Consider the following 27,530-nt stretch of genomic DNA (forward strand, 5'->3'; position numbering starts at 1 on the left):
CGCGTGGTGTAAGAACAGCTTTCTTCTCAAGGAAGTCTACCCTTGGCTGTTCAGAAACACGACCGCCGTCTCCTCTCGGACGCATCAGACACGGGCTGGGGTGCGACTTTGGACGGACAAGAATGCTCGGGAACATGGAATCAGGAGCAAAGGACACTTCACATCAATTGCAAGGAGTTGTTGGCGGTTATTCTGGCCTTGATAAACTTCAAGTCCCTCCAGCTTAACAAAGTGGTGGAGGTGGACTCTGACAACACCACAGCCCTGGCTTACATCTTCAAGCAGGGAGGGACTCTTTCGTGGAAGTTGTTCTAGATCGCAAGGGACCTACTCATCTGGTCTAAAGATCGAAAGCTAACTGGTAACGAGGTTCATTCAGGGCGGTATGAATGTCATGGCAGATCACCTCAGACGGAAGGGTCAGGTCATCCCCACAGAGTGGACCCTTCTCAAGAATGTTTGCAACAGACTTTGGGCCCTGTGGGGTCAGCCAACCATAGATCTGTTCACTACCTCGATAACCTAGAGACTCCTGTTGTATTGTTCTCCGATTCCAGACCCAGCAGCAGTTCACGTGGATGCTTTTCTGCTGGATTGGTTCCATCTCGACCTGTATGCATTCCCGCCGTTCTAGATTGTCAACAGGGTACTTCAGAAGTTCTCCTCTCACAAAGGGACACGGCTGACGTTGGTTGGCTCCGCTCTGGTCCGCGAGAGAATGGTTCTTAGAGGTACTGCAATGGCTGGTCGACATTCCCAGGACTCTTCCTCTAGGAGTGAACCTTCTAAGTCTACCTCACGTAAAGAAGGTACACCCAATCCTCCACGCTCTTCGTCTGACTGCCTTCAGACTTTCGAAAGACTCTCAAGAGCTAGGGGCTTTTCGAAGGAGGCAGCCAGAGCGATTGCCAAAGCAAGGAGAACATCCACTCTCAGAATCTATCAGTCTCAAGGGGAAGTCTTCCGTAGCTGGTACAAGACCAATGCAGTTTCCTCAACCAGTACCACTGTAACCCAGATTGCTGACTTCCTGTTATATCTAAGGAAAGTAAGATCCCTTTCAGCTCCTACGATCAAGGGTTACAGAAGTATGTTGGCAGCGGTTTTCCGCCACAGAGGCTTGGATCTTTCCACCAACAAAGATCTACAGGACCTCCTTAGGTCTTTTGAGACCTCAAAGGAACGTCGGTTGTCCACTCCAGGCTGGAATCTAGACGTGGTCCTAAGGTTCCTTATGTCATCAAGATTTGAACCTCTCCAATCAGCCTCTTTTTAGGACCTCACATTAAGAACTCTTTTCCTCGTGTGCTTGACAACAGCTAAAAGAGTAAGTGAGATCCACGCCTTCAGCAGGATCATTGTTTTCACATCTGAAACGGCTACATGTTCCTTGCAGCTCGGTTTTTGCTAACGAGCTTCCTTCACGTCCTTGGCCTAAGTCGTTCGAGATCCCAAGCCTGTCCAACTTGGTGGGGAATGATCTGAAGAGAGTACTTTGCCCAGTTAGAGCTCTTAGGTACTATCTAAAAAGGTCTTAACCTTTACAAGGACAATCAGAAGCCTTATAGTGTGCTATCAAGAAACCTTCTTTTCCAAGTTCTAAGAACTCAGTTTCTTACTATTCAGGCTTCTGATTAGAGAAAAACATTCTCATCTGAAGGAAGAAGACCTTGCTTTGCTGAAGGTAAGGACACATGAAGTGGGAGCTGTGGCTACTTCAGTGGCCTTCAAACAGAACCATTCTCTGCAGAGTGTTATGGATGCAACCTATTGGAGAAGCAAGTCAGTGTTCGCATCATTCTATCTCAAAGATGTCCAGTCTCTTTACGAGTACTGCTACACCCTGGGACCATTCGTAGCAACAAATGCAGTAGTAGGCGAGGGCTCAGCCACTACATTCCCATAATCCCATAACCTTTTAACCTTTCTCTTGAATACTTTTTATGGGTTGTACAGTCGGCTAAGAAGCCTTCCACATCCTTGTTGATTTGGCGGGTGGTCAATTCTTTCTTGAGAAGCGCCGAGGTTAAAGGTTGTGATGAGGTCCTTTAGTATGGGTTGCAGCCCTGTATACTTTAGCACCTTTGAGTTGATTCAGCCTCCCAAGAGGAACGCTGCGCTCAGTAAGGAAGACGATCTTATTAAAGGCAGAGTAACGGTTCAAGTCGACTTCCTTACCAGGTACTTATTATTTCATTGTTATTGTGGATAACTGATTATATGAAATACGGGATACTTAGCTATCCTTTAGTCTTGTACACTGGTTTTTCACCCACCCCCCTGGGTGTGAATCAGCTACATGATTATCGGGTAAGTTTAATATTGAAAAATGTTATTTTTATTAGTAAAATAAATTTTTGAATATACTTACCCGATAATCATGATTTAATCGACCCTCCCTTCCTCCCCATAGAGAACCAGTGGACCGAGGAATAATTGAGGAGGTGTCAACAAGAAGTACTTGAGTACCTGGCCACAGGTGGCGCTGGTAATTACACCCCCTTCTAGTATTGTGATAGCTGGCGTATCCCTCCATAGAATTCTGTCGGGCAACGGAGTTGACAGCTACATGATTATCGGGTAAGTATATTCAAAAATTTATTTTACTAATAAAAATAACATGTTTATTTCTGAAAATGGCTAATTTGGCTGCTGAAAAGGAATTAGGTCAAGATTGATATTTAATACTGTATAGTTATAATTTTAGAATTCAGATAAGTTCAGAGTTAGGCTTCTTGAGGCCAAATTTTGATTGGTTTATTTCAAATCTCTCTTGATGGCTGGAGAAAATAGTTAAGGGAGAGTTAAATCTGTGGCCAAATCAGGTAGTTTACTAAAATTAAGGTCTTTGTCGTCTCCCTCTGGCCCCTAGTTACACGCACTTTACTAGTCTGTTCCTGCTATCATCATTCTATCCTACTATCCAACTGGTTTAAACTATCACTCCACATTGCAAGTGCAGGAAAAATCAAAGCTGAATGGCATCTCCAGCTCTAGTGCTGCACCATCGGGTGCAAATCCCATAAATCAAATTAAATCAGCTAGTCAGTAGTGGGTATTCGAAAAGAAATTTTAGTTCTTAATCTTTTTTCTATTTTCACCAGCAGGAAACATAAATCTATGGTATGTAATAATTCGCCTTTCAGTTGTATTTGTTATGTATCAGTTTATCTTTCAGTTGTATGAAGATTAATAAAGCTAGAGGTAACCAGTTGTCTTATAAAAGTCAAGAAAATCTATCCAACAATTGCATAGTACTTTGAAATAAGATTTTTAAATATTTAACTTAGCCGGTGAATATATAGCTGCAACTCTGTTGCTCGACAGACAAACTGTACAGAAAAAACTCGCCAGCGATCGCTATACAGGTTGTGGGTGTGCCCAACAGCGCCATCTGTCGACCAGATACCCAGCTCTATGTAAACAAAGACTCAATTTTCTCTCTGTCGAGGTGTCGACAAGACGTACTTTACTCGCTGTTGCTAAACTGGAGTTTTTCACATCTTATTGGTGAAGTACTATATTCTGGTTTTGAGCTTTCGCTGTGCAGGGTTTTTCTTCAAACAAATCCTTGAACTCTTTTTTTTTTTTTTGTAACGGATTCATTGTTGATGACTTAGATCGTTTTTGGAATTTTCCCTTGACCAATTCAAAATGGCTGACCCTTCACAAGTTCCCAAATTTAGGAAATGCAATGCTAGGGACTGTTCTAGGCGTCTTCCGAAGGCTTCTATCGACCCTCACACTGTTTGTTCCAATTGTCGGGGTAAAACCTGTCAATTGGAAGATCGGTGTGAGGAGTGCGTGGGCCTTTCGGAATTCGATTTTATCGAATTTGAAAAGTACACACGCAGGCTAGAGAGAGATAGAGTTAGGAGAAGTTCCTCTAGGTCTATTGATGTTTCCTCTCCTCATGCCCCACAACCTATTCCTTCCCCTGTAGTGGTTGTTCCTAACCCCCCTCCTAGCACTCAGGAACCATCGATGGCTGACATGATGCGTGCCATCCAGGCTCTGGGTGAGAGAGTTGAGTCCCTTGCAAGTGACCGCAATCAGCTCATGGCGGATGTTAAGGAGCTTAAGTGCCAAAGTGCAGTGGGAAGTGCTAAAGTGCCAAGTGATAGTGTTGTGGACAGTGTTGCGCTTGAGGGTTCGTCTGTTCGTGCCTGTCGTCCTCCTAGTCCGGGACCTCTTGCAAGCTCCCAAGTCCAGGGGAGAAGCAATGTCGTACGACGCATGGGTTCGAGAGGCTTTAATCAGCGAACAGACGTTCCCTCCATGGTATCGGGCGTATCTCCCCAAGATCGCCCCTACCTACGTAAGACGAGAGAGCCCATTTATACCTCGTCGTCTGAAGGCGCTTCTCGTAAGAAACTTTGGACCAAGGTCTCACGGCCTTTAAAACGTAAATCGGTCCCTTCAGGACAAGTCCAACGTCCCGGTTGTAGCCACTGGGTCAGTTCGGACTCGTTGCCGTCATCTGATGACTGCTCACCGCCTAAGAGAGGCAAAGCGGTACCGCTTCAGACACTAACACCGTCTGTCGCCGCACCTGCTCCCGTAGACCCTAAATGGACTTTGCTGCAAGACATGCAGTCCAAGCTTACGTCTTTGATGCAGGACTTTCATGCGGAGAAGGTTGCTGCCGTACCAGCAGCTGGTGCAGTACCTAGCCTACAACCTTCCAAGCGATCGGTTGTGCGTCCTGTTGACACTGAGGTAACCTTCTCACGTACACCAGTTGAGGGGGTTCCTCCACCGATGCGATCCAGTGTGGGCTGCCAGCCGCATGTTGACGTTAAGCGACGCACGGATGTTGTTGTTGACGTTTGGACGTTCAACAACCATCAGAGGTGACTTGTTTTGACGCGGTGCGTCAACCTCCGCAACCCAGTGTGGTTTCCACTGCGCAACCCAGTCAGTCTAGACAGTCTCGGGTAGACGCTGTGCGTCCTCGCGCTACCATGGTTGTTGACAGTTCACAGACTGTGCAGCAGTTCCATGACGTTGCGTCCGGCTCCGTCACGCATGCACCAGTACGACCGGACTCAGCGAACCAGACGTTACCCACTCCGTTGCCGTTTCCTCATCAGTTTTCGGATGAGGAACTTTCTGATGATGATGTTGCTGCACATCAAGATGATCAACAATCAGAACTGGACGAGCCTAAGTCAACTCAACCCTCTTTGGACTTTAGAAAAGTTTTGGCTATTTTCAAAGAGTTGTTTCCTGACCAGTTTGTTTCTGTGGCTCCTCGTTCTCCGCCTTCAGAGTTTGTTTTAGGCATGCCTTCTACCGCACCTGCCTTTACTAGACTCGTCCTCGCACGCTCGTCCAAGAGAGCTTTGCGGGTGATAGGAGACTGGTTAGAGTCCAAGAAGAGTTTAGGGAAGACAGCATTTGCTTTTCCCCCTGCTAGACTCTCTTCTAGATCGAGCGTCTGGTATGCCACGGGAGAAGTTCTCGGCTTGGGAGTTCCTGCCTCTGCCCAGGGCGACTTCTCAAGTCTTGTAGACTCTCCCCGCCGCCTTGCCATGAGACGCTCAAAGATTTGTTGGTCATCATCGGACCTGGACCACTTTATGAAAGGAATCTTTAGGGTTTTTGAAGTCTTTAACTTCTTAGACTGGTGCCTAGGAGCCCTGAGCAGAAAAATCTCTTCGACAGATAAAGAGACTTCTTTGCTCAATATGTCCTGCATGGACAAGGCCGTCCGTGATGGGTCCAATGAGCTTGCTGCCTCATTTGTGTCCGGAGTCCTGAAAAAGCGAGAGTCTCTCTGCTCGTTCCTTTCTCTGCCCAGGGCGACTTCTCAAGTCTTGTAGACTCTCCCGCCGCCTTGCCATGAGACGCTCAAAGATTTGTTGGTCATCATCGGACCTGGACCACCTTATGAAAGGAATCTTTAGGGCTTTTGAAGTCTTTAACTTCTTAGACTGGTGCCTAGGAGCCCTGAGCAGAAAAATCTCTTCGACAGATAAAGAGACTTCTTTGCTCAATATGTCCTGCATGGACAAGGCCGTCCGTGATGGGTCCAATGAGCTTGCTGCCTCATTTGTGTCCGGAGTCCTGAAAAAGCGAGAGTCTCTCTGCTCGTTCCTTTCTGCTGGAGTTACACCGTACCAGAGATCTGAGCTTCTCTTTGCTCCCCTTTCCAAGTGCCTATTTCCAGAAGTCCTGTTAAAGGAAATAGCTGCTTCGTTAGTGCAGAAGGACACTCACGATCTTGTTGCGTCCTCAGCTCGCAAAGCTCCCCCTTTGCCTACATTGTCAGCTAGACCGAGGATTGACACTCCAACGTCTCGCTTTATTCCGCCCTTTCGTGGCAGAGCCTCCAGCAGAGGAGGTGCTCGTGCCGAAGGGAAGCGAGGGAAGAGGAAAGGATCCAAGTCCTCTAAGGGCAGAGTCTGACTGCCCGCAACTTCAGACAGCAGTGGGAGCCAGACTCAAGAACTTCTGGCAAGCCTGGGAGAAGAGAGGCGCAGATTCACAATCTGTCAAGTTGCTCAGAGAGGGGTACAAGATCCCTTTTGTACGCAAACCCCCTCTAGCAACGTCTCCCATCGATCTCTCTCCCAGGTACAGAGAGGAAGAAAAGAGACAAGCCCTGAAACTGGAAGTGTCTCTTTTGCTAGAGAAGGGAGCGGTGGTCAAAGTTTTGGACCTTCAATCACCGGGATTCTACAACCGCCTCTTCCTGGTTTCAAAGAAGACAGGAGGGTGGAGGCCGGTGCGAGACGTCAGTGCTCTAAATGTCTTTGTCACAAAGACGAAGTTCTCCATGGAGACCACAAAGTCAGTCTTAGCAGCGGTCAAAAGGGAAGACTGGATGGTCTCCCTAGACCTAAGGGACGCCTACTTCCACGTCTCCATCCACTCAGACTCCCAACCTTTTCTGAGATTCGTTTTCGAAGATGTGGTCTACCAGTTTCGGGCCCTGTGCTTTGGCCTAAGCACAGCTCCTCTCGTGTTTACGAGGCTGATGAGGAATGCAGCCAAATTCCTCCATTTATCGGACATCCGAGCCTCCCTTTATTTGGACGACTGGCTTCTCAGAGCCTCTTCCAGTCGTCGCTGTCTGAAGGATCTCAAGTGGACTCTAGATCTGACCAAGGAATTGGGACTCCTTGTCAATTTGGAAAAGTCGCAACTGGTCCCATCCCAAACTATTGTGTATTTAGGGATGGAGATTCACAGTCTAGCTTTTCGGGCTTTTCCGTCGGCCCCCAGAATAAGTCAAGCCCTGTTATTCATCCAGAACATGCTGAAGAAGGAACGCTGCTCAGTCAGGCTGTGGATGAGTCTGGTAGGGACCCTATCATCCCTGGAACAATTTGTGTCATTAGGAAGACTACACCTCCGTCCACTTCAATACCATCTAGCTTTTCACTGGAAAAAGGACAAGACACTAGAAGCGGTCTCGATCCCGATTTCCGAAAAGATGAAGTCTTGTCTGACTTGGTGGAAGGACAATATCAACTTAAGAGAGGGTCTTCCCCTGGCTGTTCAGACTCCCAACCACGTTCTCTTCTCGGACGCATCGGACGTGGGCTGGGGCGCGACACTAGACGGTCGGGAATGCTCAGGACTGTGGAACTCGAGTCAGAGGAACATGCATATCAACTGCAAGGAGCTGTTGGCAGTACATCTGGCCTTGAAAAGCTTCAATTCTCTCCTTCGAGGCAAAGTGGTGGAAGTGAACTCAGACAACACCACGGCCTTGGCGTACATCTCCAAGCAAGGAGGGACCCACTCACTGACGTTGTACGAGATCGCAAGGGACCTGCTCATCTGGTCAAAAGGTCAAGACATCTCACTAGTAACGAGGTTCATCCAAGGCAACTTGAATGTCATAGCAGATTGTCTCAGTCAGAAAGGGCAAGTAATTCCAACAGAATGGACCCTCCACAAGGATGTGTGCAAGAGACTTTGGGCCACTTGGGGTCAACCAACCATAGATCTCTTTGCAACCTCACTGACCAAGAGGCTTCCAATCTATTGCTCCCCAGTCCCGGACCCAGCAGCAATACATATAGATGCCTTTCTCCTAGATTGGTCACATCTAGATCTCTACGCATTCCCACCGATCAAGATTGTCAACAAGGTACTGCAGAAGTTCGCCTCTCACGAAGGGACAAGGTTGACGCTAGTTGCTCCCCTCTGGCCCGCGAGAGAATGGTTCACCGAGGTACTTCGATGGCTAGTAGACGTTCCCAGAAGTCTTCCTCTAAGGGTGGACCTTCTACGTCAGCCTCACGTAAAGAAGGTACACCAAAGCCTCCTCGCTCTTCGTCTGACTGCCTTCAGACTATCGAAAGACTCTCGAGAGCTAGAGGCTTTTCGAAGGAGGCAGCCAGTGCGATTGCTAGAGCAAGGAGAGCATCCACCATTAGAGTCTACCAATCGAAGTGGGAAGTCTTCCGAGACTGGTGCAAGTCAGTCTCTGTATCCTCGACCAGTACCTCTGTAGCCCAAATAGCTGATTTTCTCTTATACCTGAGAAAAGGACGATCCCTTTCAGCTCCCACTATCAAGGGCTACAGAAGCATGTTGGCATCGGTCTTCCGGCATAGAGGCTTAGATCTTTCCAACAATAAAGATCTTCAAGACCTCCTTAAGTCTTTTGAGACCACTAAGGAGCGTCGTTTGGTTACACCTGGTTGGAATTTAGACGTGGTACTAAGATTCCTCATGTCAGACAGGTTTGAGCCGCTACAATCAGCCTCCCTGAAAGATCTCACTCTAAAGACACTTTTCCTGGTATGCTTAGCCTCAGCTAAAAGAGTCAGTGAGATTCATGCCTTCAGCAAGAACATCGGATTTTCGTCAGAAAAAGCCACATGTTCGCTACAACTTGGTTTTCTAGCCAAAAATGAGCTGCCTTCTCGGCCTTTGCCTAAATCTTTCGATATTCCCAGCTTATCGGAGATTGTAGGCAATGAACTAGAAAGAGTCTTATGCCCTGTGAGAGCTCTTAAGTTCTATCTAAAGCGTACTAAACCTTTACGAGGCCAATCTGAAGCTTTATGGTGTTCAGTTAAGAAACCATCTTTGCCTATGTCAAAGAATGCTTTATCATACTTTATCAGGTTGTTAATACGAGAAGCTCATTCACATCTGAGTGAGGAAGACCAAGCTTTGCTTAAGGTGAAGACGCACGAAGTTAGAGCTGTTGCAACTTCCGTGGCCTTTAAGCAAAATAGATCTCTGCGAAGTATAATGGACGCAACCTATTGGAGAAGCAAGTCAGTGTTCGCGTCTTTTTATCTAAAGGATGTCCAGTCTCTTTACGAGGACTGCTACACACTGGGACCATTCGTAGCACCGAGTGCAGTAGTGGGTGAGGGCTCAACCACTACAATTCCCTAATTCCATACCCTTTTAACCTGTCTCTTGAAATGTTTTTAATGTTGTTTTTATGGGTTGTCCGGAAGGCTAAGAAGCCTTTCGCCTCCTGGTTGATTTGGCGGGTGGTCAAAGTCATTTCTTGAGAGCGCCTAGATTAGGGGTTTTGATGAGGTCCTGTTGTATGGGTTGCAACCCTTGATACTTCAGCTCCTAGGGGTCGATCAGCATCCTAAGAGGATCGCGAGGCTCCGTAAGGAAGACGTACTTAAAAGGCAGAGTAATCGTTCAAGTCGACTTCCTCACCAGGTACCTATTTATTTTGTTTTTGTTATTTTGATAACTCCTAAAATGAAATAAAAAAAACTCTTAGCTCATAAAATGTAAACATATATTACTGGTCTCTACCCACCATCCTGGGTGTGAATCAGCTATATATTCACCGGCTAAGTTAAATATTTAAAAATGATATTTTAATTATAAAATAAATTTTTGAATATACTTACCCGGTGAATATATAAATTAAATGACCCTCCCTTCCTCCCCAATAGAGACGCAGTGGGACGAGGAGAAAATTGAGTCTTTGTTCACATAGAGCTGGGTATCTGGTCGACAGATGGCGCTGTTGGGCACACCCGCAACCTGTATAGCGATCGCTGGCGAGTTTTTTCTGTACAGTTTGTCTGTCGAGCAACAGAGTTGCAGCTATATATTCTCCGGGTAAGTATATTCAAAAATTTATTTTATAATGAAAATATCATTTTATTCTATTTGGTTAACACGTTATGACAGTACAATTTAAAATCAACAACTGTCAAATTTCATGAGGTGAGAGTTATGGGAGTGTTGTGTTTTTAGTTCAAACACATGGTAAAGAAGCACTTCATCACTGGTTTCAATTTATCTTATGAATTATTGATCATCTTAAAATCAAAGATCAACAAAAGCTCTTGTCATTCTAAACCAATGATGTAACTGATGTAGATTTTTTTTTCTTTTTGCAACTAGAATAATTAGAAGGTCACACTTCTTATTTATTGATATTTGCAGATAGTGATGTTAGTAGATTGTTAATTACTGTTTATTCTGTATTTTTTTTCCCTTGTCATTTCCTTAGCAGTATTTTACTTTGATAGTAGTCTATGAAGTTGTATTTCATGGTATGTAACTGGTTTAGTGTAATTTAGATGCTGAATGATTTTAACATGCTGTATACCGAGTTAAGAAAAGAATAGGCTAAAATATGTTTATATAGTTTCAATGTTAAAGAAAAGATGTCTTGATTTTATTGAGTATTTTCATTAGCACTTTATTAGCTGTGAGGTCTTGATTGAAGGACTATTAATGATATTACTACAATTATGTAAAAATTATTGAGACTAACACTGACTTTCTTTCAGGTTAAACTTTGCTGCTTACTCAAATGGGACAGTCTTATATCTACAATTATATTAAGGACTTTATTATTAAGAAGATGACTGCATAAGTGGAACATGGCATAATCAAGATGATTACATCTAATGGAGGATGGAGTCGTCTGGATTATCTCAAATGTAGCAGGGAGGTACTCAGGAAGATTATATCAAATGGAGCCAGGGATAGTTTCTGAGTTTGAAAATAGTTGTGTGTCTTTATGAGGCTCTTGAGTTGTTATTTTTATGGCTGGTTGATTCATCAGTAAAATTGGTTCTTGATGTTAATATAACACTGCAAGTGTAATGATTTTTGTTGATTTTATTTGAATTCCAGGGAATATATAACTTCTCAATATTAAAAATCACTTTAGCAAGCACATCTAGCCATTTCTCGCTTGAAATTTTTAAATAGTAAAATTAAGATGGCTTTAGATCCTAGTAATTTACATGTAATTCCTCTCATATCTAAAAGGAGAATTTTAATTCTATTATTGAATTAGATCTTTACAATTCACAGTTAAATACAGTATATTGGCTTTTAATTTGGATGATACAGATTGTCATTTCAGACAACATCAGCCTTTTTATATTTGCTTAAAGCCTCATAATTAAATCACAATCTCATCAATGCATTGGCATTCATGAAAATTAGTTTTCCAAGAGCTATTTATTCAAATGATGCAAATCATATAACTTGAGTCATTTTAAGTGATAGGGATCTTGGTATTAAATTTGTTGTTACAACTCTTACTTACAAATTTGATCGTCAGTGAACTTTAATACCTTTTTTCAAAACTGGCTAATATTGTTTCAAGTATTTTCCAATTCAGATTATTAATTGGTTAAAAACAGTAACACGATTTACCATGTAATAGCTTGTTGTGTTCAAAGGAAAAATTCATGGAAACGAATAACAATGAATAGCTATCATTCTGATAAATAACTATAATATTTAATAGTTTAGTTTTAAAAAATATCTTATAATTAGTGAAAGTTAGCAAGAAAGCATTATTGTGGTATTTTTTTTTATTGTTGAAGCATGGATTTTTTTATTGTTGAAGCATGGATTATTGTGATATAATCTTGGGATTGATTATCCAAGAGTTAAGATATCATTTATTGTTGGAATTCATGTCTCTGGTTTTCGGTTTGGCTTGTTGTATTTGCACCTGATAATTTCTATCAAAATGTCATGGGTAATTCCATGTAGCTATTCTAGTACTGTATGTTGGAATATTAATCTGTAGTGCTGTAGTGCTGGGTATCTTGTCTGAAGATTTAGTTGTTCCGTAACCGAAATACAAACCATGCTATTTACATAGGGTTTACTTTCGGCGTAGCTGAAATTGACGAGGCATTAGATTTTAACGAGGGTTTACTACCCCCACGCTAGTTGAGACATGGATAGCAAAATTCAGAAACAAAGGAAATAATAAAAAAAATAAATAAACATACTACCACTTAGTACCTAGTAACAAGCACAACATTGGAAAAATTATCTAGGGGTAGAGAGCAATGATATAAACAATGACATTCCAAGTATTATAAAATAATAAGAGAAATCCAAAAGACATTTAAATAATCTGAGCAATCAAAAAAAAGAGAGAGAGAGAGAAAGAGAAAGAGAGAGAGAGAGAGAGAGAGAGAGAGAGAGAGAAAGAGAGAGAGAGAGAGAGAGAGAGAGAAAGAAAGAGAGAGAAATATCATTTACCAAAGGCGTTCTTCCGACGAAAAGCAGAAATTCCTAATAACTTAATTTCGAAAGCAGTAGGCCAACAAAACTTCATTACTAAAGATAACGAAAAACTGAATATGTAAGCAACATCATAAAAATAAAATCCTCTGCCAAGAAAAGACTGAGAAACTGAAAGCAAAATCTTGGTATGTATTGTTCTGGGAACAATTTAATTGATGCACAAGTTAACAAACTCGAGGCAAACCAGTTTGATGTAAAAATTATCTCAAGTTACTTACAGTAAATGCTATGGTCCATAAAGGTAAAAGTGATTGAAATTCTATTAATCATTAATGAAAAGGACGAAAAGTGTATCATGGATAAGGGTACATAGAGCATGACTTGCTAGCCTACTTTTACTGCACGAAATATTAACTATAGTTAGGAATGTAATGACAGCTGCCAACCATTAAAGGAAATAATAATTGAATTTTGTTACATTTCTAAATTGTATGAGACATTACAGAATAAAAGATATAATCAACTTGAAGAGTTGCTGAGCTTTATATAAGGATAGTAATCGTAAATAATGGCCTTTCATACAAATAATGAAACAAAATCTGAGTTTACATTCGTTTAGAAAACAATGTTGGTGATACCCATTGCCTTGTTTTTTAATGTGTGGTGATGGTGGACATGATACTGTCGATTTAAAAACTAAAATCTATCATAGAATGACCCAAATGTCATCTTAAAATAATTGTTTGAAGAATAGGAGGAGGATACTTGAGGGTTCCTTCAAAGAGGAGTCCAAATTAAAACTAAACAGTTAAATTGAAAGTAAACAAACGGAAAAGTTAACTAGAAGAAGCCGCAGGCCAGTAAACCAAAGGCATAAAAAGAAAAAGATTTAATGTTATGAAGTAACTATTAATAATGTGGCTTAAGGTTAAAAGTTCTCACTAAAGTACTTATGTCAAAATTTCTTTCCATACAGACCATGCTTGTTAAATCTATTAACCCTTTTACCCCCAAAGGACGTACTGGTACGTTTCACAAAACCCATCCCTTTACCCCCATGGACGTACCGGTACGTCCTTGCAAAAAAATGCTATAAAAAATATTTTTGATAATTTTTTGAAAAAATTCAGGCATTTTCCAAGAGAATGAGACCAACCTGACCTCTCTATGACAAAAATTAAGGCTGTTAAAGCAATTTTAAAAAAATATACTGCAAAATGTGCTGGGAAAAAAATAACCCCTTGGGGGTTAAGGGTTGGAAATTTCCAAGGTTAAGGGTTGGAAATTTCCAAAGAGCCTGGGGGTAAAAGGGTTAAGAGAATTCCTCAGGGCCAAAGAGAAACTTGTAAAACAAAATATAACATTGAACATGATATAACAGGCAACAAACATGACAATAGATAATAAATGGATCTCATCTGGAAGCCATAATGTTTACAGTGACAAATTTCCATGATTTATAACTAATTTAGGAAACTGGTTTGTTCCGTAACCGAAATACAAACCACGCTATTTACAAAGGGTATTACTTTTAGCGCAGCTGAAATGACGAGCCAATAGTTTTTAACGAGGGTTAATTACCCCCGCGCTAGTTAGCGGGGGGTGGGGAAGGGTAGCTTGCTACCCCTCCCCCCTCCACACACCGGTGACTTGCTTCACTTCACTTTTGGCTCGGCGGTGATCAGACGTGTCTGTTCATCGCCTTCGTGACAGCCTTTAATTTTCTTCTTTTTCTTTTCAGCTTGTGTGATTGGTTGGAAGTTGACCTTCAGTTATTTTCTTTAATATGCGGACATGCCCTGGAGTTGCCGGCCGTCCTTGTGGGACTTTCATGTCAGACGTGATTACGGATCCTCACACCATCTGCTCTCAATGTCGGGGCCGACGGTGCGACCAGGATAACATGTGGCGTGAGTGCAGGGAGTGGTCTGCCTCCCAGTGGGAGAGGTTTGGCCGTCGGCGTAAGAAGAAGTCCAAGAGAGACCGTTCTCCTCCGGGGTTAGCCTTGAAGGAGGAAGGTTCTCGGGACTCTTCTTCCGCCGCCCAAACCTCCTCCGAAGCTCCCCCTCGTCCGCCTCCTAAGGAGAGTCGTCCGAGTGGGAGCGCAGGCCCTTGTTCTGTTTCCCTACCTTCGGTGGGGGGAGAGGGCGTCGCCTCCCATAGCGAGGCGGTTCCCCCTCCTCCTCCGGGGGAGGTTATTGATAATAATGCTTTATCCAGTGATGATCTTTTACAGATTTGGTCGTCCCTGGGGCTTAAGGGCTTGCCCTCCAGGGTCGCTCTTATTGACCTTGTCTCGTTGGGGGCCGCTGGTAAACAGTCGCCGGTGGTAGCGAAGGTAGACCCTCTGTCTATTGTCGACGTCGTGGTGACAAAGGCCTCCGACGTGGCTGGGCCTTCCGACGCAGGTGCTGTTGCTGGTGATGGTGCTCTAGGCTCTCCTCCTCCTTCCGTGCATCCTTCGAAGGGGGAAGTGAGTCCTTCGGTCTCAACTGCTGTCCAGCTTCCTTCTGAGGGAAGTGTTTTGACGGAGACTCCCCTTCGGAGGACCGATGGTCCCGACGATCTCCCCCGAGGCCGCCTCCGCCGTAAGGCTCACCGCCCTCTACGCCACAAGGGCCTCCCTTCCCCTTACAGGGGGACTAAGAGGCGCCTTTTTGGGTCTTCGTCCTCCGGGGGGGACTCTCCTCGTCAGCCTCAACCGACTGCTCCGCCCTCCTTGAACCTCTCTGCAGACCGCTCACCATCTCCTGCCGGATCTTCGCCTTCTGGAGAACTCGTCACCCGACGGGCAACGGTCCCTTCGGGGCTAAGGGATTCTTCCCTTACGCGAGCAGGGCCAGCGCACAAGCGCTCTCCTGCTCGCCAGCAATCTCCTGCTCGCCAGCGATCTCCTGCTCGCCAACGCTCACCTGCTCGTCGGCTCTCTCCTGATGTTCACCCCCCTCGCCAGCGCTCTCCTGCTCGTCAGCTCTCTTCCGAGCGTCAGCGCTCATTTGAGGACCATCGCCCTGCGGTCTCTGACCGCCCTTTAGTCCCTGCTGAACTCCCTGCTCACCATCCACCTGGTCCTGTGGCTACGCAACATCGTGCTGCGCGTGTCAGAAACACATGTTCGCCAACGCGCCAGCGATTTTCCCGTTCCTGCTCGTGAACGCGCCGCACCACCTGTCCTCTCACAGGACACGCGTCGACCTTCTGCTCGCCAGCGATCACCAGCTCGCCAGCGATCACCAGCTCGCCAGCGATCACCTACACATGCTGCCCGCCATCGCACGACCCTGCATGATCGCCCGCTTACGCATGCTGCTCCTCATCGCACTACCCTGAACGATCGCCCTCCTGCGGATGCTGATCACCATCGCACCCTTTCACGCGATCATTCACCTGCGCATGCTGCTCGCCATCGCACAACCCTGCACGATCGCCCGCTTACGCATGCTGCTCCTCATCGCACAACCCTGAACGATCGCCCTCCTGCGGATGCTGATCACCATCGCACCCTTTCACGCGATCATTCACCTGCGCATGCTGCTCGCCATCGCACAACCCTGCACGATCGCCCGCTTACGCATGCTGCTCCTCATCGCACAACCCTGAACGATCGCCCTCCTGCGGATGCTGATCACCATCGCACCCTTTCACGCGATCATTCACCTGCGCATGCTGCTCGCCATCGCACAACCCTGCACGATCGCCCGCTTACGCATGCTGCTCCTCATCGCACAACCCTGAACGACCGCCCTCTTGCGGATGCTGATCACCATCGCACCCTATCACGCGATCATTCACCTACACATGCTGCTCGCCATCGCTTACCATCACGCGGTCATTATCGCCAGCGATCTTCTTCACCTACGCGGCAGCACGATCCCTCGCCGTCGCGCCATCGCTTGCGTTCGTCGCCTCGGACACGTGTTCATTTACCTGCCCACCCTCACGCCCACTCGCCTGCGCTCCCGTGCGATCGCTCGCCTGCGCGCCCGCGCGACCGCTCGCCTGTGCGCCCGCGCAACCATTCGCCCTCGCGCGACCATAGTTCGCGGCGAATTCCAAAGCCGGTGGTAGCAGCAGGGACGCATGCTCCTAGACGGCACTCGGGATCACCTCCATCCAAGCACAGGTTGGTATTGCAGGACGAAGACAGGTCAGTACAGCATTCTTCCCCACCTTCTTTTCAGGCAGGTACCGTCGTGTCCACTCCAAAGGATCACCCGATCCCTTTCTCCTTAGCGAGGATTTCGGACTCTGTGTCCTTTGAGCAGCAGACTTGGTTTGGTCCGCTAGCACGGGCGTTAGTGAGGGTTATGAAACCAGCACTCGCCGGCCAGGGTAACAAACCAGCGGCTGTCTCTCCTACACTGAAGAGAAAGAGAGGAGTGGACTTCGTGGTGACTTCCCCCAGGGCGAAGTTGGTTCCCAAGAGGTCGGTCTCGAGGGTCCCCTCTCCTGCACGAGTACTCTCTCCTTCTCCCGTGGACGAGGCCTTTCCATCCTCAGGTGAGTCCAGTGGGGCGGTAGTCTTCCCCTTGGCACCAGGGGGGGAGACTTCGCTTCAGGCAGGAGAATCGTCTCGTGAGGAAGGGGCCCCTCGAACCTCGTTGTTGGGATCCTGTATCCCTCCTAGGAGGGAACCCAAGGATTCCAAGACCATCCCTAAATCCTCTGCAAGGATTCGACAGGAACCCACGACTACCCAGGGGAATATCCACGTATCACCCCAGGAAGAGATTCCTGGGGCAGGAGACTTAGCTGCCAGCCCGCAGGGAGGAGAACAGCAAGAGTCCGAACATGCCTTCTGGCAGGTCCTAAGCCTGATAAGGCAACTTAACAGTCTTACGGATCCAGTCATCCCCCCCCCCGTGAAGGCAAAGACACAATTCTGGATGAAGTGTTTGACGTTCGAAAGGCCCCTAAGACCAGTGCAGCTCTGCCCTGGTCTCGGGGGCTGAAGAGTGCCAGAGTTAGGGCCAATGCTCAGCTCGCACTTCTTGCCTCCTCCAGTCGTTCCACTGCCGGGAACAAACTCATCCCTCCTCCTCGCCTTCAGCAGAGGAGGTATTTCGAGATCCTGGGTGAGCACAACCTCGCTCTTCCTCTCCATCACTCTGTGGAGGAGCTGGCGAAGGGAGTTCCCTTGGAGAAACTCTCTGCCCGGCAGGTGTCGTTCTCGGCGGCAGAGATCCTTAACCACGAGAAGGTCGCTAAGTGTGCCATGCAGGCCACTTCGTGGCTGGACTTCTGGTTAGGATCTCTGGGCATCCTATTGCGATCGGAGGACTTGTCCAAGGAGACCAATAGGAAGGCCCTAGAGACCTTCTTGCTCTCGGGCACCCGCTCCATCGAGTTTTTGGCGCACCAGGTTACCACCCTGTGGGCCAACTCGGTGTTGAAGCGTCGCGATGCTGTGTCCGAGAGATTCCATCCGAAGGTCCCCGCCGTAGATGTGTGTAGGCTCCGACATGCCTCCCTCCTGGGGGAGAGCCTGTTTGAGCCTCAAGACTTGGAGCGAACGGCTGAGAGGTGGAGGAAATCCAGCACGGACTCCCTCCTCCACAGGGCCCTTACAACTCGGCCCTATAAGCCTCCAGCCCCGCCACAACAGCAGCAACAGCCTCGTAAGGCTCCCAAACAGGCACCGGCAGCTAAGAAAGTGGTGTCTAAGCCCCAGCCCTTTCCAGCCAAGGTCAAGAGGGGCGGTAAGTCCTCCAGGGGAGGCAAGACTTCTAGGGGTGGCGGCCGCGGCCGCAAGCCCTAGGGGTGGCAGTCCCCCTGCGTGTCCACCTGTGGGGGGATGCCTTCAGCGTTGCGTCCGCAGGTGGCAACATCTCGGGGCCGATGCTTGGACGGTCTCAGTGATCGGCCAAGGTTATCGCGTCCCGTTCACGTCATCTCAACCTCCCCTGACAGCGAATCCAGTGTCGTTGAGCTCCTATGCCATGGGATCGGCAAAGGGGCTGGCCCTTCAGGCCGAAGTCGAGAAGGGTGCTCTCCAGGAGGTCGTGGACGGCTCTCCAGGCTTCTTCAGTCGACTCTTTCTTGTAAAGAAGGCTACTGGAGGCTGGAGACCCGTCATCGATCTCTCGGCTCTGAACAGGTTTGTCAAACAAACCCGGTTCAGCATGGAGACAGCAGACACGGTCAGACTTGCGGTGAGACCACAAGACTTCATGTGTACACTGGATCTAAAGGATGCGTACTTCCAGATCCCAATCCATCCGTCTTCCAGGAAGTACCTGAGATTCTGCCTAGACAACAAGATCTACCAGTTCAAGGTGCTGTGTTTCGGTCTCTCCACAGCTCCTCAGGTGTTCACCAGAGTGTTCACCCTGATTTCGACTTGGGCGCACAGGAACGGCATTCGTCTCCTTCGTTACCTAGACGATTGGCTGATCCTAGCAGACTCTGAGTCGACCCTTCTTCGACACCGAGACAGGCTTCTAGATCTTTGCCAGGATCTGGGGATCGTGGTAAATCTCGAGAAGTCCTCTCTGCAGCCGTCCCAACGACTGGTTTATCTAGGCATGCTAATAGACACCAATCTCCACAAAGCCTTTCCATCAGACGACCGGATAGCAAGGCTGAGGAGGGTGGCGGAACCTTTCCTCAGGCGAAAAGAACTCCCCGCCCAATCGTGGTTGCGTCTCTTAGGCCACCTATCCTCCCTGGCCCGTCTGGTTCCAAACAGCCGCCTCAGGATGAGATCCCTTCAATGGCGGCTCAAGTCCCGGTGGAATCAAGGATCCGATTCCCCGGACACTCTGATCCCAATGGGGTCTCTGGAACAGACGGACTTGCGGTGGTGGCTGGCCGACGAGAACCTGCGAAAGGGAGTGAGTCTTCTCGTCCTCCCCCCGGAATTGACTCTGTTTTCGGACGCGTCAAAAGAAGGGTGGGGGGCGCACGTTCTGAACCAGAGGGCCTCAGGCCTTTGGTCAGAATCAGAAAAGTGCCTACACATCAACCTGCTAGAATTGAAGGCCGTCTTTCTGGCCCTTCAACAGTTCCAACGGTTCCTGGCGGGTCACTCCGTGGTGGTGATGAGCGACAACACCACGGTAGTGGCTTATATCAACAAGCAGGGAGGCACTTTTTCGCAACAGCTATCCCATCTTGCAGTAGAGACTCTGAGGTAGACCGAAACCCACTCGATAACACTATCAGCTCGCTTCATTCCTGGCAAGAGGAATGTACTCGCCGACAGTCTGAGCAGGGCTTCGCAGATAGTGAGTACTGAGTGGTCTTTGGATCCTCAGATAGCTAACAAAGTCCTGACTTTGTGGGGTTCCCCGACGGTGGACTTGTTCGTGACAGCCTTGAACTTCAAGCTGCCCCTGTACTGCTCACCAGTCCCGGACCCCAAGGCACTCTGGCAAGATGCTTTCCAGCAGCGGTGGGACAACATCGACGTTTACGCCTTCCCACCATTCTGTTTGATGAGAAGGGTGCTCAACAGGACCAGACTATCGGTCAACTGTTCCATGACTCTAGTAGCTCCGCTATGGCATCACGCGGAATGGTTTCCGGACCTTCTGCAACTCCTGACGGAACTCCCAAGGGAGCTTCCTCCACGACACGAGCTTCTCAGACAACCCCACTCCGGTGTCCCTCACAGGGCCGTAGCCTCGCTTCGGCTTCACGCCTGGAGACTATCCAGCGTCTCCTCGCGGAGAGAGGCTTTTCGCAACAGGTTGCGGAGAGAATGTCTCGGCACCTGCGAAGGTCCTCTGAGGGAGTCTAGGAAGCGAAGTGGAGAGTCTTTTGTGGTTGGTGTCGTGGAAGGGGTATCTCTCCACTCGATGCCACTATTCCAGCAATAGCGGACTTCCTTGTGTATCTGCGAGAAGAAATGCGCCTTTCTGTCTCGGCAGTGAAAGGCTATCGCTCAGCCTTAAGCTTGGCCTTCAGATTGAAGGGCGTGGATATTTCTTCATCGCTAGAACTCTCTTTACTCATACGTAGCTATGAGCTTACCTGCCCCCAGTCGGAAGTGAGACCCCCTCCTTGGAACGTGGTTCGAGTCCTCAGGTCTCTCAAGAGACCTCCCTTCGAGCCATTACGCCAGGCCTCCGATCGCCACCTGTCTTGGAAGACGGCTTTCCTACTCGCCTTGGCCTCGGCCAAGCGAGTTAGTGAACTTCATGGTCTCTCGTACGACATCGCCCATTCAAGGGGATGGGGGGAGGTAACGTTCAGGTTCGTCCCTGAGTTTGTGGCCAAGACTCAGAATCCTGGAGTGCCGGATCCTCGGTTCGACTCTTTCAGGATCGCGAGTCTCCGTTCTGTAACAAACGACCCAGACCAGCTGCTACTATGCCCAGTGAGGTGTCTGAGGTACTACTTGAAGAGAACGGCTGCAGTCCGTCCTCATGTGCGAGCTTTGTTTGTGAGCACAGGCAGGACAAAGAGGAGGGTCACCAGGAACAGCATCTCTGCTTGGATTCGAAGGGTTATCCACCATGCCCTGAATCCTGACCCTCCTCCGTCACGTCGCCCTCGGGCCCACGATGTCAGGAGTATTGCTACATCCCTGGCCTTCAAGAGAAACTTCTCTGTGACGCAGGTACTTCAAGCTGGGGTCTGGAAGCGTCAAACGACCTTCACAGCCCACTACCTGCAAGACGTGACCCACAGGAGCCTCGATACGTTCTCTATCGGCCCTGTGGTGGCTGCACAACAGCTGGTCTAACCTCAGGCTCCTTTTTGGACAAGTAGCAGTAGGTTGAGGGCGTTGTTACCCGGTCTTAGTCTGTGTGAATGAAAGAGTATGTCTGACCCTTACTTCTTTCTTCATTCTCCCCTCTCTTGGGGAAGCAGCATCCTGGTCCTCGCATAGCTGACCTCGACCTCTGCAGGTAACCCATGCTTCTTTGTGCTCCTAGTATTAAGCTTAATACTGTTGCGTCTCCCATACCCTGACGAGGTGGTATGGGGAACGTCCTATCCTAGAATTCCTATCTGAAGGTCTCAAGGTCAACTTCATAGGACGAGTCACACTCTCCTCCTCACACTACTTATGTAGGCCACTCGTTCCTAGCGATGCTAGGAACCTGTGAGGTACAGGGGCTCCCTCTCTCTAGTGCTGCTCACTAAGGGATCGAGCCCCCGGGCAAGCCGAAGTCAGTAAGGCTGGGGACTTTCCACCCTTCCTAAGGGGTAAGTCACCCTTTGTAAATAGCGTGGTTTGTATTTCGGTTACGGAACAAATGACAAATTCGAAGATAATTTGTATTTTTCCTAACCATACAAACCTTAGCTATTTACACATATGTGCCCGCCATCCCTGACCCCCAAGTCAAGTCCTACCTCTAAGTGAAGTGAAGCAAGTCACCGGTGTGTGGAGGGGGGAGGGGTAGCAAGCTACCCTTCCCCACCCCCCGCTAACTAGCGCGGGGGTAATTAACCCTCGTTAAAAACTATTGGCTCGTCATTTTAGCTGCGCTAAAAGTAATACCCTTTGTAAATAGCTAAGGTTTGTATGGTTAGGAAAAATACAAATTATCTTCGAATTTGTCATGTTCAAAAACCTAAATGCATAAAATCCTTGACGAGTTTCATTAATTCTAAAAAAAATATCTCGTCTGAAAAAAAAAAAAAAAAACGTCTTTACATAGTTCAGAATATAAAATGACAACCACAAAATGTAACTTTTGATCAGGTTCAGAGAATTAAAAATTACATTAAACATTAATTATTAATTAAAGATTTTTTTTTCTTATTACTCAAGTACAATACTCCTCGAAATGTCCTTAAAAACAAAACTTATATCAAGTTACTTTTTCAAAGTAGGATACGAATAATTCCTTTCAGAACTTATTTTCCCAGATGATGGGTTTAACTAACACTTATTTTTTTTGAAGCCTGAACTATAAAATAATTATTTCTAACCTAAAAAAAAAGGTTCCTATTATTCTGAAACTATGTAATGTTTACGTTTTTGTTGTAGGCTAGCTTATGCTTGAAAACCAATTACAGTAATTTTACTCTGAAATGTTGAAATAAAATTTTCTAAATACATCTGGTGTGAGATGTTGAAGTAATATTTGCTAATCATTTCTAGTCTGAAATGTGGGAAGTCAAGTAACTATTATTTCTATCTGAAATTAGTAACATTTCCTAATTATTAATAGCCTGAAATGTTAAGTAACATTTCCTTATTTATAGTTTGAAATGTTCAAGTAATATTTGATTATTTCTACTCTAAAATGTAGAAGCAACACTTTCTAATAATTCACATTCAAAATGTTGATCCCACCTATTTCTATTCAAAATTGTTGAAGTAACATTTCCTAATTATTTCCAGTATGAATTGTAAAAGAAACACTTCCTAATTTTTTCTAGTCTGAATTGTCAAGTAAAATTTTCTAATTATTTCTCGTATGAAATGTTGAAGTAACATTATCCAGCTATCGAAACTTAACACTAAAAATTCTAAAATCTATTTAATTTGAAATGTTGAAGGGAAATTTACTTTCTCAAAGCTGGTTACTAAAGAGAAAAATATCAAGACTTACATTTATGAATTAGTATACAATTCCTATCGCTAAGGCAAAAAGTCTTAATAGTTGAGAAAACCAGACCATAAGATCTATGGTAGATTACTCAAATACTTTCAGACATGTAACAATTTACTAATAATGCATGGAAAATAAAAAAATAACTTACAAGAACATATGCAATATTACTTAAAGTGACCTAAACCATTACAGTACATGCTAAAGTAACAAAGCAATCCAGATGAGATTTTAAAATTTGTACCAGTATTAAGATATTCCATATTAGCAAAACTTTAAAAACAAGAAGACTAAACTGTGAATTAGGAGAATTTTACTTCAAAATTACTAAAACAGTACTGTTATTACTAAAGAGGTTTTTATAATTTCTATCTAATTTCAAAATATCTTCAAGTAATTTTTACTGCTGTGAATTTTAAGCATAAACCTGTTTTCCTCGTGTACTTGTAAATAAAGAAATATAAATTTAATTACCAAACCAAGTATATACTATAAAAATCCTATCCATAGATTCAAAATTAATTTACGTCCAACTTCAAATTAAAAAAAAACTTTGATACTTTGGTATGGAAATTATTTCAAATAACAAAATTTAGCTTTAAATATAATTTTATATACAAAATCAAGTAATTTGATTCAGAAAAAAGCATAGGCTAAACCAAAAATTTAAAGAACTTTCAAAGCAAAGTTAAAGCAATAACTAATTTAGTCTCAATTATTTACAGATATTCATGATATATCAAAAGAACTAATGACTCAGTTTTTCATTTGAAGACTTTTCATTTTCTCAAATCTAGTAAAGTATGAAATCAGTAGGAATATCTTAATAAAGGGAAAGCATTCTTATACATAAAATCAAAATGATAATTAAAACAATATCAGTAAGACTTAAGTCTTGAAAATGATTTCACACACAAATTTGAAGCTCAAAAAATTTTTCAAAATAAAATAAAATATTATTGGAGCTAATATGAAAATCCTTGTAACTCTATACAGACTATTTTTGAAAAATTTGGCCGAATGACAGCACTGAAAGGGTTAAAAAGCTAAAGCTACTCTTACTTTTAATAGTATTGAAATAAAGTTCAAATTATTTACTGATTAATATCGAGCTTCAGAATTTTCCCCAATTTCAAAATCAATTTTAAAGTAAACTTTTACTGTTTTTAACATCACCCATCGAAAAATAGCATTCTAACTGCAGTTCCAAATAAATTATAAACCAAGCAAGAATGAAGTATGCCCACTAAATTGTCAAATTTTTTAAAAAAGGATTACAATTTGAATTGTCCATTCAAGATATATTATAGAGGCAAGTAGTTAAAGAGTGCTATAATCTTCCAGAATGATTGAAGTAGGACTTAAGACTACTAATAGCTATCATTTTCCTGCAAGTGCTTCAATTTCTCCAAAATGAAATTAATGATGAGTAATGAGTGATATCATTTCAAAGATGAAATTAAATCCATGACCTTAGAAATAATGACTACAGTTCCAGCCAAAGATTCAAGTCCATGACCTAAGTTAATGCTATCATTAAATTTATAGCCTATGGCAAACTAGGTTATAATTTCCCAGATTTAAAGAGGTCTATCACTTCACTAAGATTCAAATTAATCAGGAGTATGATTTCCCCATAAGGTTAAAGTCCATGACCTAAGCTCGAGTTAATGAGATCTATAATTTCACATGATTTAACCCCATGACCTAAGCCCGAGTTAATGAGATCCAAAATTTCACTGGATTCAAGCCCATGACCTAAGCCAGAATTAATGATATCTATAATTTCCTAAAATTCAAGCCCATGACCTAAGCCCAAGTTAATGACATCTACAATTTCACAAAATAAGATTAAATCTATGACCTAAGATGAGTTAATGAGGTCTATAATTTCACAATAAGAGTAAAGCCCACTAGGTAAGCTTGAATTAGTGAGGTCTATAATTTCACAATAAGACTGTGACCTATATTGTGACCTAGGCCTGAGTTAATGAGATCTATAATTTCATAAGATTCAAGCCCATGAATTGATCCTGAGTTAATGAGGTCCATAATTTCACAAAATAAGATTAATTCTATGACCTAGGCTGAGTTATTGAGGTTTATAATTTCACAAAAAGAGTAAAGCCCACTAGTTAAACTCGAGTTAATCGGGTCTATAATTTCACAATAATACTCAGGTCTATGATCTAAGCTTGAATTAATGAGGTATAATTTCAGAATAAGAATAAATCTAAGGCCTAAGCCTGAGTTAACGAGGTCTATAATTTCATAGATTAAATCTTAAGAGATGTAATACCGACTTAATGAGTACTACAGTATAATTTCACAGATTGAATCTTTGATCCAAGCCTAAATTACCGAAGTCTATATTTTCACATTAAATCTATGACCTAAGCCTGAGTTATTCAGGTCTATAATTTCACATTTACAGTCAGGTCCACTGCTTAAGCCTGAATTAATGAGGTCTAATTTCACAGATTATTAAACATGTGACCAAAGCCTGAATTTTTTTTTAATCATTAATTTAACCTATATATCCCCTTGACATCCTTTATATTTCTTCCAGCTTCTAAAATTGGACAAGTTATTGATAAAAGCCTATTTAAAATAATAATGCAATAATAACTAACCTGGATCAATAAATTTTTGATGATAAATGATGTATAATGATTTTTTCTCTTCAAAAAAGTAACTTTCAAAAAATTGATTTTAGTGTAGAGAATGGTTTAGAAAATCAAAGCAAACCATCAACACTGGAAATTCATAACTTCTAAATTTCCAAGCATAACAAAATTATTTTGCATATAAATCATTTTAGTTATGAAATTAGTTTGTATATTTCCTAGCTATAAATACATGAATTTGTATCTTTCCTGGCTATAAAAAGTGTCTTCCTTTAATAGTACAATTTCAGCAAGCTGAAACAGACTAACAAGGTGGTCATAGGTGATTGCAGGTAGAAGGTAAGCTCCACCCTCCTGGCATTCAGTAAAGCTCCCACTCTTGACAAACCTAGGACTTAAGGAGAGGTAGATGTTAGAAGTTAGCAAAGGTAGGAAAATTACAAAAATAAAAATCCTTAAAAAATTTGACATTTGTTATTACATGAATACAAACCATTATCCTTTAATAGGAGACTTGGCCTTAGGAAAGAGAAAGTTCCTATACAAACCATCATCCTTTAATAGGAGACTTGGCCTTAGGAAAGAGAAAGTTCCTATACAAACCATCATCCTTTAATAGGAGACTTGGCCTTAGGAAAGAGAAAGTTCCTATACAAACCATCATCCTTTAATAGGAGACTTGGCCTTAGGAAGGAGAAAGTTCCTAACACCAAAAATTGGCCAGTTCACTTACTAAGGCTTGTTAATGCAATCACTCCCATAAAGGAGTCAAATTACAGACTTAACCTTCTAATGTCATGGGTATAAAGCGAATGCAGGTGCTAAGCTAGGACCCTTCCTACCCGGTAGACTATTGGAACAAATGTGTCAGTGCACCTTCAAGTTTGACATCCTTGGCATCTTCAGTAATGCCATGCCATTTTACTAGCTAAGCTACAACCGTACTTGGAAAGGCAGGATGTTATAAGCCCAAGGGCTCCAAGTTGAAAACACCCCATTGAAGATAGGAAATAAACTACAAGTAATGAACAATTAGAATAACTGTTACAACATTAAAATAGATCTTTCATAATCAAAATATAAAAACTTATGTCAGCCTTTTCAACATAAAAACATTTGCTGCGTGTTTTAACTTTGAAGTTCCACTGATTCAACTACCTGATTAGGAAGATCATTCTACAATGTGGTCATAACTTCTAGAATACTGTGTAGTATTGAGCCTTACGATGGGGAAGGCAAGAATATTAGAATTAACTGCATACTTAGTATTACAAGCAAGATGGCACTGTCTGGGAAGATCTGAATGTAAAGAATGGTCAGATATGAAAGATCTTATGCAACATGTATAAAGAACTAATTGAACGACAATGCCAGAGATGTATATCTGGATCAGGAATAACAATTTAATAGACAGCAAGATATTGTTCAACATATTAAGATGAAAACTAACAGCTGACCACCCGACAGGTGAAGAATGCTCGAAAGAAGGCAGAATGAAAGAAAAAAAGTAAAAACAAGTCTTTAAAATAAGATTGATCATAAAAAATCTTAAGCCTTTCACAACATCCCAATATTTTGTGCATTTGAAGAAGAGATCAAATGTGCTTCTCAAAAGGAAATTTGCTATAAAAAATCATCTAAAATTTCAAGTCATACAGTTAAAGAAACCTTATCAATACTGAGATGTAGATGTTGAGGAGCCACTGCCCTTAACCTACTTACAATCATACTTTGAGTTTTGTTAGAGTTCAACTTCATGCCCCAACAAAGTGCTAAAAGAACCTTTTCTTGCTACCTTGCAGATAGTAATATAACTTAGAAGCTAAGAAATCTGCAGTCTTTATACCAAATACAAAGGAAAAGTACCACTTGGGTCTACACTTTCATAATGCATCAAGGTCCATCAAGAGAGCTTTAATTTCCCAAGATTGAA

General features: G+C 44.1%; 1 protein-coding gene and 1 long non-coding RNA gene across 4 annotated transcripts in view; one reads left to right on the forward strand and one right to left on the reverse strand.

Annotated features, from left to right (window-relative positions):
* The window catches only part of LOC137629603 (store-operated calcium entry regulator STIMATE-like), a 104,387-nt gene extending 93,318 nt beyond the window's left edge, over positions 1–11,069 (forward strand). The window contains exon 8 of the mRNA XM_068361088.1: positions 10,746–11,069. The gene's annotated coding sequence lies outside the window, so the exon portion shown is untranslated. The remainder of the gene's footprint in view (positions 1–10,745) is intronic.
* The window catches only part of LOC137629605 (uncharacterized), a 131,065-nt gene that overhangs the window by 44,916 nt on the left and 58,619 nt on the right, over positions 1–27,530 (reverse strand). For 2 of the 3 annotated variants that reach the window (XR_011041551.1, XR_011041549.1), the window contains exon 4: positions 25,538–25,991. The exons of the other annotated variant lie outside the window; for it this stretch is intronic. This is a non-coding gene — a long non-coding RNA (uncharacterized lncRNA). Of the gene's footprint in view, positions 1–25,537; positions 25,992–27,530 lie in introns of those variants that run through there. 3 annotated transcript variants of the gene reach the window in all.

Source organism: Palaemon carinicauda, chromosome 37 (genome assembly GCF_036898095.1).
Source record: "Palaemon carinicauda isolate YSFRI2023 chromosome 37, ASM3689809v2, whole genome shotgun sequence".
Taxonomy (NCBI): domain Eukaryota; kingdom Metazoa; phylum Arthropoda; class Malacostraca; order Decapoda; family Palaemonidae; genus Palaemon; species Palaemon carinicauda.